The following is a 13,142-nucleotide window of genomic DNA, read 5'->3' on the forward strand; positions in this document are numbered from 1 at the left end:
TATTCCAGACCCTGAAATCATACAAAAAAATGAGGAGAAGGGCGCCATATCTCTCTGGCTACTTCCTACTAGATAAGGGCAACAATTTTGGATCTGGAATGGAAGATCGTCCTAGGGCCCAGGGTCTCCTTTTCCTGAGACTGGGGTGAGGCTCTCAAGAAGAATGGTCTTGACCTGATCTCGAGAGATGGCCCGAATCCATTCTTGGAGAAACCTTTGAAATTGAAGAGAGAGGGTCCAAATAAGAGGAATAGAATGATAAGTACCAGTGGTCCCAGGAAAGGGAGCAACCAAGGGAGGACCTGTTGGAACAGGTTTTGAGGACTGTAAAGGTTTTCTAACTCTTTTCGGCAGCATTCAGTTCTGTCTCTAAGTTCTTTGACTCTGCCCTGGACTATGCCCATTTCATTAACAAAATAGCAGCAGTCTTCTAGGAAAAGGCAAGTCCCTCCCTTTTCTGAGGTGAAAAGGTCCAGGGCTCACCTATTTTGAAGGGCCACAGAAGCTAATGAGTTAATTTGTCTTTGAATTGAAACAAAGGACTCCACTACCTGCTCCATGTCTTCATTAAGTTCTTGGGACAGCTTGTAGTAGAAATGGGCAGGGGTCAAGGTGCCTCCAATCCCAGTGCCTAGGGCTGCTGTTATGCCAGTCCCAATCAGGAGGGGGGCTATGACAGCTCATCTTTTCCTGTGGGAAATTTCCCCTTAGGGGTACAGTATTTGTTCTACCTCTTCTTCTTTGAGGAATGTTAGGCCTGGGGTCAGGAAGACCAAGGTGCAAGGTCCAGGGGTGTCCAACGGGAGACATGAATATGCATAGGTCCCACAAAGAATAAAGATTCCCGGATTGGTGCAATTATTTGTCCTGTTCCAGAAAACCCAAGTGGAACAGAAGGATGGAGCAGAGTTTGTAAGACCAGTGTAGTTGGGACTAGGGTAGTTAATACAGGTTAGGTTTGAAGAGGCTGAGAGTAGGACATTGTCAGAGACTGGCCCAATGAGTTGTGTAGTTTTTTGTTGGGAAAGGGGGGTATTGTTGCCCTGTAACAGCCAGGTTGAAGGTAAAGGAATTGCTATGTGCAGTAAAGGAGACAGTGACATGCATATCCAACACTGGGATGTGTGTTGTGTGTACTGGAAGAATTAGAAGGAAGAGTTGAGAAGGCGGGTAAGGTGTTGGTTGCCAGAGGGAGGTTTTAGGAGAGCCCGTAATTGGGGAAGAAGGTCTAGGAGTTTATAAAGCTCAGGGGTCGCCTGTAACCAGGAAATTATGTTCTTTATAATTGTTTCTTTTTTCTAGGGCTGCTGTTATGCCAGTCCCAATCAGGAGGGGGGCTATGACAGCTCATCTTTTCTTGTTTCTTGTTCTTGTTTCTTTTCCCGATTTTGATCTAGTACCCCGCCCCCATCTGAGTACCCCCAGTGGTTAATGGATAGAAACATATGTTTCTTCCATTTGGCTTATGGCAGGTACTCTGGAAACTCCCTCTCTTTTGTACTTTAACAGTGATAGGGATTTGGACTTCCCACCCCCGAGGTTCATGGTGCATGGTTTTGGAGCTGTATTATAACATGAGGAATGTACATAGGAATAAATGTCAGAGCAGGGGCAGGGAGTAGCCAGAAGGCTGGGGAGTGCAGCAAAGATAAAGAACAGAGGAGTCATGGGGCTGTTAGTTAGGCAGTGCAGAAGAAATAGCACCCTAGGAATGGAACCCAGCTAGCAACGTAGGCAATACCCATGGAAAGATAAAGGATAGGTGGCCAGTCCTGAGGGGATACAGTTACTAGGCCTATAGCAAGGATTAAGATTAAGAGTGCTATTATAGTTAGAGAGACAGGGAGAGGCCAATTAGGGCAAGGGGGAAAAGGCCCCAAGTTGGTGGTTGTTTGAATCTGAGGAGGAACAGTGTTCGTTAGGATGTAGAATGATGTAGAGAATGAGAGTAAAGAAATCAGTTTCGTCTGGAGTCAGGTTGTAGAAGATTCCCTGGAGCCACAGTTGAGACACCAGTGTGGTCAGGTCTTTGAAGGAGGTTCCTGTCGGGGCGCTGGTCCAGAGGTCTTGTAGTAGTTGGGTCAGGAACAGTCGTAGGTTGAAGAGAGTCCAGGTCATTCAGTGTCTTCTTGGATGGTTGACAGAGGTTGTCGCCAGGTGAATTTTAAGGAGGTGAGCCCTGTGAGGGAGACCTGGTAGGTGTCAGTTAAGGAGAGCAGCGCAGGATCAGAGGTGACCCGTTTTAGGTGAGAGAGGTGTACCCAGGAGGTGACCTTCTCAAGTTTAGCTGCAGTTGGGGTAAAGAGGATGATTTTGAATGGTCCCTCCCACTTTGGGGTTAGGTCACCCTGGAGATTATCAGACAGATAGACCATGTCCCCAATTTGTAAAGGGGGCAGGGAGGCTTGGGGGTCAGGGGCAGGCAAGTTGTGGTTGACATATTTCCAGAGGGCATTACGGAGTTCTGCCAGCAGAGGGGAGTATAAGAAGCTTGGTATGGGAGGAGGTTCAAGGGGGAGTCCAGGAGGGAGCATAGGCCTTCCATACATCACCTCAAAGGAGCTTAGCCCCAGAGACTTTCTGGGCAAAGCCCGTATTCTGAGGAGAACAATTAGCAAAAGTTTAGTCCAATCCAGATGTACTTTGAGGGTTAGTTTGGTAAGGGTTTCTTTGATTTTTCTCTTCATCCTTTCTACCTTTCCTGAGGACTGGGGATGGTATGGAATGTGAATTTTCCAGGGTATCTGTAAGAATTGGACAAGTTGTTGGGTGACCTTGGATGTAAATTCTGGGCCATTATCAGATTGTAAGGATGAAGGCAGGCCAAACCTGGGGATAATTTCTGTGAGGAGGATTTGGGCCATGGTGTGGGCTCTTTTGTTTGTAGTGGGAAATGCTTCTACCCATCTCGAAAAGGTGTCCACAAGGACCAGGAGGTATCTGACTCTCCGGACCGGGACCATAGTCTATCTGCCAATCCTGTGCTAGGAGGCTGCCTCGTGTTTGATGGGTTGGAAAGGATGTCGGTTTAAGGTTGGAACTGGGGTTAGTACGTTGACATGTTTGACAGGAGCGGGTAAGGTTATCTAAATATTGTTGGTCAGCATTGGATATGGGGAAGTGGTTATGGAGGGACTGTTGGAGTGTCTTGGATGAGGGATGAAAAAGTGAGTGTAGAAAAGAGAGGATTTCTCTGGTGGTGGAAGGGTCAGGTGGAGTCAGAGCTAAGACGACAGGGGACTGGAGGGAAGGATGGAACAGTGCTATCTCCTTTGCCTCCTGGTCTGCAGCATTGTTGTAGGCTGATATGAGACTTCCCTTTTGATGTCCCCTATAGTGGAGGATGGCAGCTTTGTTTGGTAAGAGTGCTGCCTCTAGAAGTTTGTGGATCAGGTCTGAATTAATAATGGAGGATCCCTTTTGGGTTAGGAAACCTCTTTCTCTCCATATTAGGATGTTTGAGTGAAGTATGTTATAGGCATATTTGCAGTCTGTGTGGATGTTAACCCTTAGATTTTTAGCCAGAGTTAAAGCTCTGGTGAGAGCTATCAGTTCTGCCTGTTGGGAGGTGGTGTGAGGTGGCAGAGGTGAAGCTTCAATTGTCTGGGTTTCATGATTGTGACAAAGGTCCCCTGGATGATGGCATATCCTGTGGCAAAGGGTGGGGATTTTTGAGAGCTGCCATCAACGAACCAGTGTGGGGTGTCTGGGTCTAGGATGGGCTGATCTGTTAAATGTTGGAAGGGGTTTTGGGTAAGATATACTGTTAGGCTGCAGCTATGTAGGAGGGAGTCTGTTGTAGAGGACATGGGTAATAAGCTGGCGGGGTTAAGGGGAGAGCAGGGGGAGAATGAGAACTGAGGGTCGAGGAGAAAGGCATGTAGGACCTGTACTCTGGAAGGGGGAAGGGAGAGGAAAGCCCGATGTGATACTAAGTCTCGGAAGGTGTGTGAACAGACTGTTAAAGGAGCATGTCTAGAGAGTTTATTTGCTTTGGGTACAAGGGCTGCGATAGCACCCATGGCCTGTATACAGGGAGGCCACCCCTTGGTCACCATGTCAAGCTATTTTGATAGATAGGATATGGGAGCCCAGGTGTCTCTGGCCCGCTGACACAGAAGTCCCAGGGCCTGTCCTTGGTTGGAATGTGCAAAGAGAAAGAATGGTCTGGTGTGATCTGGCAGGTGGAGAGTTGGCACTTAGAGGAGGCTCTGGGTGAGCTGGCGAAGAGGATTGGCCAGGGAGGAGGGATTAGAGAGGGGCTCATCCAGACATCCTTTAGTTGCCTCATAGGGCAGCTTTGCAATGAAGAAGTTAGGAATCCAGATATGGAAAAAGTTTAGGAGGCCAAGGATAGACAGGAGTTCCCTTTTCATTTTTGGAAGTGGACAGTTAATTAAGGCTTGGATTCTATCTGGGGGAATAGTTCTTTGTTGATGGGAAATGGAGAGCCCCAGGTAGGTGACGTTTGTCTGGGCTATTTGGGCCTTAGATTGGGATACCCGATAACCCCAGGATCCCAGGGCCCCAAGGAGTTTGGCAGTATGTTGGAGGCAGAGTTTTCAGGTTGGGCTACAAAGGAGGAGGTCATCTACATATTGGAGGAGATGACTCAGGGCTAGGTCAAGTGTCTGTAGGTCCTTTTGTAAAGCCTGTCCAAAAAAGTGAGGACTGTCTCTGAACCCCTGGGGGAGAACTGTCCATGTTAGTTGTTGGGAAACTTGAGTCACGGGATCTTGCCAGGTGAAGGCGAAAAGGGGTTGGGAGAGGGGGTGGAGAGGGATGGCGAAAAAGACATCTTTGAGATCTAATACTGTGAAGTGGGTTGCAGTCGGGCGTATGGTAGACAGAAGGGTGTAAGGGTTAGGGACTACTGGGAATGTTGATGTGATGGCCTCATTGACTTTTCACAGATCCTGGACCAGTCTCCAAGAGTTTGGTCCCTTCCTTACTGCCAGAATAGGGGTGTTTGTGGTGAATGGGTAGGAATTAGGGTAGAGGCTTGAAGAAGACGGTCTATGATAGGCTTAAGTCCCTTGTGGGCCTCCAGGGTGAGAGAGTATTGTTGTTGGGTGATTATAGTCGAAGGGTCTTTTAGGGTAATGTGGACTGGGGGATGATGTTTGGCTATGGATGAGTGATCAGTGTCCCAGACTTGGGGGTCTAAGGCGGGTAGATCCAAGGGAAGATCAGGGGTGAGGGATAGGAACCATCCAGGTGCCATCTACATGCAAAATATAGAGACTGTATTGTGGGGGGGTATGATAATAAAGACCCCCAATTTGGATAACAAATCTCTCCTTAGAAGTGCCATCAGGCTGACAGAGAGTAATGGAGGGCTGATTTTTGGCCTTAGGGGAACTCCAGAGACCCCCTTGATTGTGAGTTCTGAATCTTGAGTTGGGCCAGAGTAGGAAGTTAAGAGAGAGAAAGTGGCTCCAGTGTCTACTATAAAAGAGGTCTTTTTTTCCAGCCACTACCCCGTGTACCCTAAGTTCCGAGCTCGTGTTTGGGACACGGGCCAGGGGCCTGGAACCCGGGCCCCGGAACCCGGGCCCCGTCATTGGAACAACTTTTGTAGGGTTGGGCTGGGGTTCTGGGGAGAAGTGGGGATTTCCCCAGAGGCGCCAGGGCATCCCTGTGGACATTCCACTCTCCAGGTCTGGGAAGTGGGGACCTCCCCAGGGGTGCCAGGGTGTCCCTTGGGACAGTCCATCTTCCAGTGGCCACAGGTTGGGCATGCTTTTGTGGGAGCCACGAGTTTGGGCATGCCTTTGCCCAGTGTCCTGACTGGTTGCATTGGAAGCAGGGTCCGGGGAGGGGGGTGTCCTAAGCCCCGTTCTGGGATGACTTGGGCCAGGCTGATCTCTTCCCTTAATTGCTGCCACCAAAAAGGCATATTTAGCTTTTCTCTCACGTTCTTTTTCTCTCCTAGCCTCCTCCTCCCTATTATTGAACACCTTGAAGGCTATTTCTAGAAGGTCTCTTTGAGGGGTCTCAGGGTCCTTTTCTAGTTGTCAAAGCTTGCATCTGATGTCAGGGGCAGAATGGCTGATGAACGTGAAGGTAGAGTAATCCAGCAAGGGTGTTGATATCTAGGTTGGTATACTTCTGGACTGCCTCTGTGAGGCGTGCCAAGAATAAAGCTGGATTTTCATCTGCCCCTTGGGTGATTTCTCTGACTTTATCATAATTGACATGGATATGAGTATTTTTTTCTGCATTCCTTCTAGAATGCAGGTAATCATATGATTGAGTCTCCTGATACCTGGGTCACCAGGCTGGTAAGTCCAGTGGGGATCTAACAGGCACCGCCTCTTCAGCAACTGGGCTATCCCGGTCTTGGTTATGTAAATGATCAGCATGGGCTTTTGCCGCTTGCCAGATATGGTCTTTTTCGTTAGGGGTGAGAGTGGCATTTAGGATATAATATAAGGCACTCCATGTGAGGTTATAGGCCTGGGAGAGTCTCAGGAATTCTTTTCTGTATCTGGTAGGATTTTCAGAAAATGATCCTAACTTTTCTTCTATCTGGCTCATATCTGACTATGAAAATGGCACATGGACTCGGGTGAGGCCCTCTGGTCTTGCCACCTCTCTCAGGGGAAACATGTGTTGGGTAGTGACCATGTGGCAGGGGGGGAGGTAGGGGGAGGGGGAGTCAGGGAGATGGGGTAGCGGGGTCGAGGGGGAGTCAGGAGAGGTAGAGCCAGTAGGTGAGTTGGATAAAGGGAAAGGAGAGGGTTGGCAGGGTGGCGGGTAGGGAGAGGGCTCGTACACGGAGTCAAACTCTGGGGGTGCGGAAGGTCGCGGTCAGCAGTTAGTTGAGGAAGAAGAGCCCTTTTGTTTGGGAGGCAAGGTGCATAGAAGGACCTTGTGGGTGGAGCAGGCCTTGCATAGGGAGGGCCTGCTCCGAAGGGCCCAAAAGGCTTGTGCATATAGGACCTCCGACCACTTGCCATTCCGTTTAAGGAAGTCAGTGCGATTTTGAAGAATGTTAAAGTCAAATGTGCCGGCTTCAGGCCAGCGGTCTTGATTGTCTAATTGGTATTGAGGCTAAATCTGTGTACAGAGTTGTTTTAAATGGTTAGCTTTGAGTTCAGTGAGTGAGAGTTGTTTGAAATTTTTGAGAACACAGGTCAGAGGGGAATCTTTTGGGACGGATTGGCCAGACCCCATAATTGAAAGGCAAGCATAGGCTCCTACTGAGAGTTCGAGTCATCATCACCCATAGTCGCAACAGGAGTTATGAGAAGAGAGATCTGTGTCGAGGTGGAGCGTCCCCCACCGTTGCCTACAGAGTGGCCCTGGGCCAGGGGTCCCCGGGACCTGGAGAGGACTGAGTTCTAGGGCGCCTCTAGAACACCGTCCGGATCTTACCTTAATCTAGGGGCCGGCTTGAGTGGAGTGCTGCATGGAGAGCAGTCGAATAGCAAGAGTTCTCCATTCCAGAGGTCGTCAGAGAGAGAGAGAGGGAGAGGGGGTAGAGCCGAGGCCTGGGGGGCCGCAAAGCATCAATAAAGCCTTACCCCAAGGCTTGCACCGCTCACGAAGGCACTAGGCGTCCCCAAGGGGAACTTGAGCCCTGGCAGAAAAGTGAGCTCGGCTGGTGTTCACACTCCCAGACTCCAGGAAAAGGGGAAACAATGAGAGGGAGGGAGAGTGAGAGAGAGTGAGACGAATGCCTCGCCCCTTCCCGGGTTTCAGCACCAAGAATGTAAGGCATAGTTTGGGCCGAGGCAGAAAGAGGAAAGACGACCTCAACAGAAGTAGGTTACCTTTATTCAGGCAAGGAGGGGCGACAGTCGGCCTAACGACCAGGCTGAGCGCAGAGAGGGATTAGGGAGGCTCCATATTTATAGGGAGGTTTGTGGAAGCGATAAAGGGAAGATTAATCAGGCGGGATGTTTTGGGTATTCTTTAGTTGAGATGGCATTTGTAGTTGGGCAGGGGGTGATAAGTCTTCTGGGCAGGTGTAGGGGGTGGAAGGTTTCTGGACAGGGGGTGATAAGTCCCAGATAGATGCAACCGGCCTGGAGCATCAGGGCGGGACCTAAATTTCTGTTTTGTTTTCTCCGAAGTTAGATGATTCAGCAAGGGCCTTTGAAACTGTTGTTTTATTTCCTAGGCCCCAAAGACTCCTTCACTAGAGAAATGAAGATTCACGTTCACACACACACACACACACAGAAAAAAACCTGTACACACATGTTTATAGTTGCTTTAGTCATAATTGCTCAGAATTGAAAACAACTCAGAAGTCCTTGGATGGATAAGCAAACAGAAGTATGTGTATACAATGAAATACTGCCCAGCAATACAAAAGAATGAACTACTGATACAAGTAACAACTTGCAAGAACCTCAAGGGTATTATGCTGAATGAAATAAGGCACATTCACCAGTTACCTGGTATGTAAGATTCCAAATGTATGACAGTCAGGAAAAGGCAAAACTAGAGAGATCAGATCATTGGTTGCCAAGGACTAAGAGCCAGTGGAATACGTGGTTACAAAGGAGATGCATGAGGAAGATTTTTGTGATAATTGAACACACTGTATACTGAGTGTGGTAGGGGTTGCATGAATCTATACTTGTATTAAAACTCTTAGCACTGTCCCTCAAATAAAGTACGTGGAGGAAAAGAAAAAGCCAGTATTGCATAACTCAAACAGAACGTCTACCAGCTGGATTCAGCCCATGAGCTATGAGGTTTTAACCTCTGCTCTTTAGTTTGGAGTGCTCATACTAAAATAGAGGACCTCAAAATAATCTATGGTGTTAGAAGTCAGGATAGTTATTTCCTTTGGGGAAAAGGGGTGGGTAGTGACTGACAATCCATATGAGGGCTTCTAGGGTGCTGATAATGTTCTGTTTTTTAATCTGAGTGAACCAACCACCTAATTTGTTCGGAACAGAGGGGTTTCTCAAAATACAAATCTTTCAGTGCTGAAACCAGGACACTTTTAGAGAAATTGGGACATTTGGTCATCCAGTGGGCATGTCCACTTTGTGAAAATTCATTGAGCTGTATTGAGCTGTGATTCATGCATTTTTCTATATGTGTGCTATAAAATACTTTGAACTGAGCACAGATGAGATCTGGTTAACACAAGATACACTAGAACTGTCATTTACAGTAGCATAGACTTAATTCAGCTTAAAGGTTACATTATCATTTTTCTCAGTCATGTCATAGAGATAAAACTGTGGTAAATTAAACTTAGATATTTTTTCACATGAACTGCTTTTTACACATAGCAACATTTTTCTTCATATATACAAGTAATTTCTAAACTTAGACAGGACTTTAGATTTTTCCCCCCTGTTAAACTTCATCCTGCTTCTGCTCTTATTCTATTCTATTTTACTGAAATGTATCTTTGGATTTGGAAATTTAATATCTTAGCCTGGACCTGCATGATATTTTGCATGCTATTAAAAGGTATGAGGACTTCCCTGGTGGTCCAGTAGTAAAGAAACTGCCTGCCAATGCAGGGGACATGGGTTCCATCCCCAGCCTGGGAAGATTCCACACGTTGAGAGGCAACTAAGCCAGTGCACCACACCTACTGAGCCTTCCAGTCACAACCACTGAAGCCCATATGCCCTAGAACCCATGCTCCACAACAAAGAGTAGCCCTCAAAATAAGCCCAGGCACTGCACAGGGGAGTAGCTCCTGCTTGCCCCAACTAGAGAAACCCCACTCACAGCCAAAAATAAATAAATACACCCCAGGTTTAAAAATGGATGTGAGAGTTGGACCATAAAGAAACCTGAACGTGAAGTCGCTCAGTCATGTGTGACTCTTTGCAAACCCGTGGACTGTAGCCTACCAGGCTCCTTCCTCCATGGGATTCTCCAGGCAAGAATACTGGAGTGGGTTGCCATTTCCTTCTCCAGGGGATCTTCCCAACCCAGAGATCGAACCAGGGTCTCCCGCATTGCGGGCAGACGCTTTAACCTCTGAGCCACCAGGGAAGCCCTAAAGAAACCTGAGCACCAAAGAATTGATGCTTTTGAACTGTGATGTTGAGGAAGACTCTTGAGAGTCCCTTGGACTGCAAGGAAATCACATCAGTCAATCCTAAAGGAAATCAGTCCTGCAAATCCACTGGAACGACTGATGCTAAAGCTGAAGCTCCAATACTTTGGCCACCTGATGGGAAGAACTGACTTATTGGAAAAGACCCTGATGCTGGGAAAGATTGAAGGCAGGAGGAGGAAGGGGTGACAGAGGATGAGATGGTTGGATGGCATCACCAACTCGATGGACATGAGGTTGAGCAAATTCCGGGAGTTGGTGATGGACAGGGAAGCCTGCCATGCTGCAGTCCATGGGGTTGCAAAGAGTTGGACACGACTGAGTGACTGAACTGAACTGAGATTTAAAAAATAAAAGGTATGAAAGGGCTTTCATCCACCAAACTCCATCCCCTTCACCCACCCTTGACATCATATATCAAAACCACCACTTTTTTCTGAGTAGCACTTCCCTTGTTGACCCACCTACCAATAGAGTTCTGAAGCCTTAGAATACTTCTGTTGTTATAAATTCAATTAAATCTTATTAAAAGTACTTGGGAAATATATGTACCAATTAAGGAGATTTTATGGTTAAACAAGTGTAACGGCCATGTGACATGCCACTTAGAACTACCACCACCCCCATCCCTCACCTCTTCATCCCCCAATTTAGAAATGAGACACTTATTCCTAGCTGCTGGAAATATTGGTTGCTGACCACTCATGACTGAGTACTTCCTCAGAAATTGTCCTGTGTTGCCCTTTCCTCTGCTGCTGCTTAGGTGCTTGGTCCTTCTGAGGAAGCTAAGGCCATTTTGTGGTGAGAGCCTCACTTCATCTGGGTGACTAGCGCCGCTCCAAGCAGCCCCCATCTAGCACTTGCCTGCACTATGGCCTCCACCTTGGAGCTCACTTGCATCTATTCGGTCCTCATCCTGTGCGGTGATGAGGTGAGGGTCAAGGTCACTGAGGATAAGATCAATGCCCTCATTAAAGCAGCCAATGTAAATGTTGAGCATTTCTGACCATGCTTGTTTGCAAAGGCTTTGGCCAATGTCAACACTGGGAGCCTCATCTGCAACGTGGGGGCTGGTGGACTTGATGCCAGCAGCTGGTGCTGCACCCATAGGAGGTCCTGCCCAATCCACACTGCTGCCCCAGCTGAGGACAAGAAAGTAGAAGCAAAGAAAGAAAAATTTTAAGAGTCTGATGATGACATGAGCTTCGGTCTTTTTGACTAAACTTCTTTAGTAACACATTCAATAAAATCCTGAGCTCTTTGCTGCTAAAAAAGAAAGAAAGAAAGAAATTGTCCTGTGTTGAACCTGCCTTGCTTAAGGTTATGCTCCCTTCTCAGGGGCAGCCCACACGCAGTGGTTGCTCAGTGAAAGTCACAAAGGCCTAGTTCCTTTGCTTCATTTCAGAGCACTTATGAAGGACTATCTTACTCTGTGAGATTGCAACCTCAAATTGCACCTTTTTCCTCTCTATCCAATCTTTTTTTATATATAAAAATTTAAAAAATTTTAGTTGCATATTGTTGATTTACAATGTCAAGTTTCAGTAGTACAGTAAAGTAAGTCAGTTACACATATATACACGTCCACTCTATTTTAGATTCTTTTTCCATATAGGTCATTACTCCTCACTCCTTTACAGTTGTTGTTGCCAAAAGCAGTCCCCAGTAATCCACCTATCCACAAATCTCAAACTCAGAGTGTTTCCCAGGGAAACTTGGGAGGAATTCTAAGATGGCGCTCATGATCTTCACCCTCTGGAATTCACGTCTCTGTATAATCCTATCCCTTTGAGTGAGTAGTGCCTGCAACTTGTTTCTCACCAATGGAATATGCCAAAGTTGATGGAATGTCACTCCTATAATTAGATTACAAGGTAGATATGAGTGCTTCTTGCAGACATACACTAGAGAGATTCTTTTGCTGGCTTTGAAGTAACTGCCATGTTGTGAAAGGGACTATGGAAAGAGCCATATAGCAAGGATCTACAAGTGGCCTCTAGGAGCTGAGAGAAGCTCTTGGTAAATAGCTAGCAAGAAAACAAGAACCTCAGTACTACAATTGTAAGGAAATGAAGTCTGCCACCATTCTGAGAAAAGTGAATCTTTTCCTAGCCGAACCTTTGGTGAGACTGGCCAACACCTAGATGGTAGACTAATGAGACTTTGAGCAGATTATCCAACCAAGATGAGCCCATTCTCCTAACTCACAGAAACTATAAGATAATAAATGGGTGTTGCTTTAAACAGTTAAATTTGTTACACAGCAATAGAAAACTAATACATACACGTTGTAAAAAGGAAGGTATGGAGACTGAAAATCAGTCAAGAAAGACTGGAGACTGACAATCCTTCATGGTGTACAACATTTGATTTTGAAACTGTGTAACTTTTCTTATAGATATCTCAACTTGTAGGGAAGATCTTTTGTTGATGATTCTTTTTTTTTGTAGGAGTGAGTACATATAGACCTCAAATTCCCTAACTATCCCTTCCCCCTACCCTCCCCCCAATAACTATAAGTTTGCTTTCTAAGTCTGTGTCTGTTTCTGTTTTGTAAATAAGTTCATTCGTATAATTTCTTTTTAGATTTTGCACAAAAAGGAGGATTATATTTTTAATTAGGTAAATGGATATCTGCTCCAGAATGAAATGAAATTGAGACATTCTAAAATTTTTCAATATCTAAATTTGTCAAAACAGTCAAAGGAATTAAAAGTAGAAATAACTTATTGGACAAGATTTTATCTTATAAAAACATTAGTCAAGGAAATGTACTCTGAATGGAAGAAAAAGACAGAACCTACGAATATATTTGAGTTAAAATATATATCCATTTCTAATAAAAAATATTAGTATTGAGAATGTCTTCCATTTAGTAAAAATTTTTTTTTCTTCTGTGGAGAGTGTTTTCTCATATAAAAACATTGTGATGAGAAGAGTCAATTGAAGATGTTTGCCATTTCAAATTTATAAAAATTTGCAACTATGAGACAAACTGCAGGCAATTTTATGAAAAATGCAACTGTGAAACAAATTGCAGACAATTTTATAAAATAATTAAATATCACAACCATATGGAAAAATACATTTTCAGAGA

At 45.9% G+C, this 13,142-nt stretch overlaps 1 pseudogene; it reads left to right on the forward strand.

Moving 5' to 3' along the window:
* The first annotated feature begins 10,916 nt into the window (after positions 1–10,916).
* Positions 10,917–11,267, forward strand: LOC120881947 (annotated as a pseudogene).
* The last annotated feature ends 1,875 nt before the right edge of the window (positions 11,268–13,142 follow it).

Source organism: Oryx dammah, unplaced genomic scaffold, assembly GCF_014754425.2.
Source record: "Oryx dammah isolate SB20612 unplaced genomic scaffold, SCBI_Odam_1.1 HiC_scaffold_23, whole genome shotgun sequence".
In the NCBI taxonomy this organism is placed as follows: domain Eukaryota; kingdom Metazoa; phylum Chordata; class Mammalia; order Artiodactyla; family Bovidae; genus Oryx; species Oryx dammah.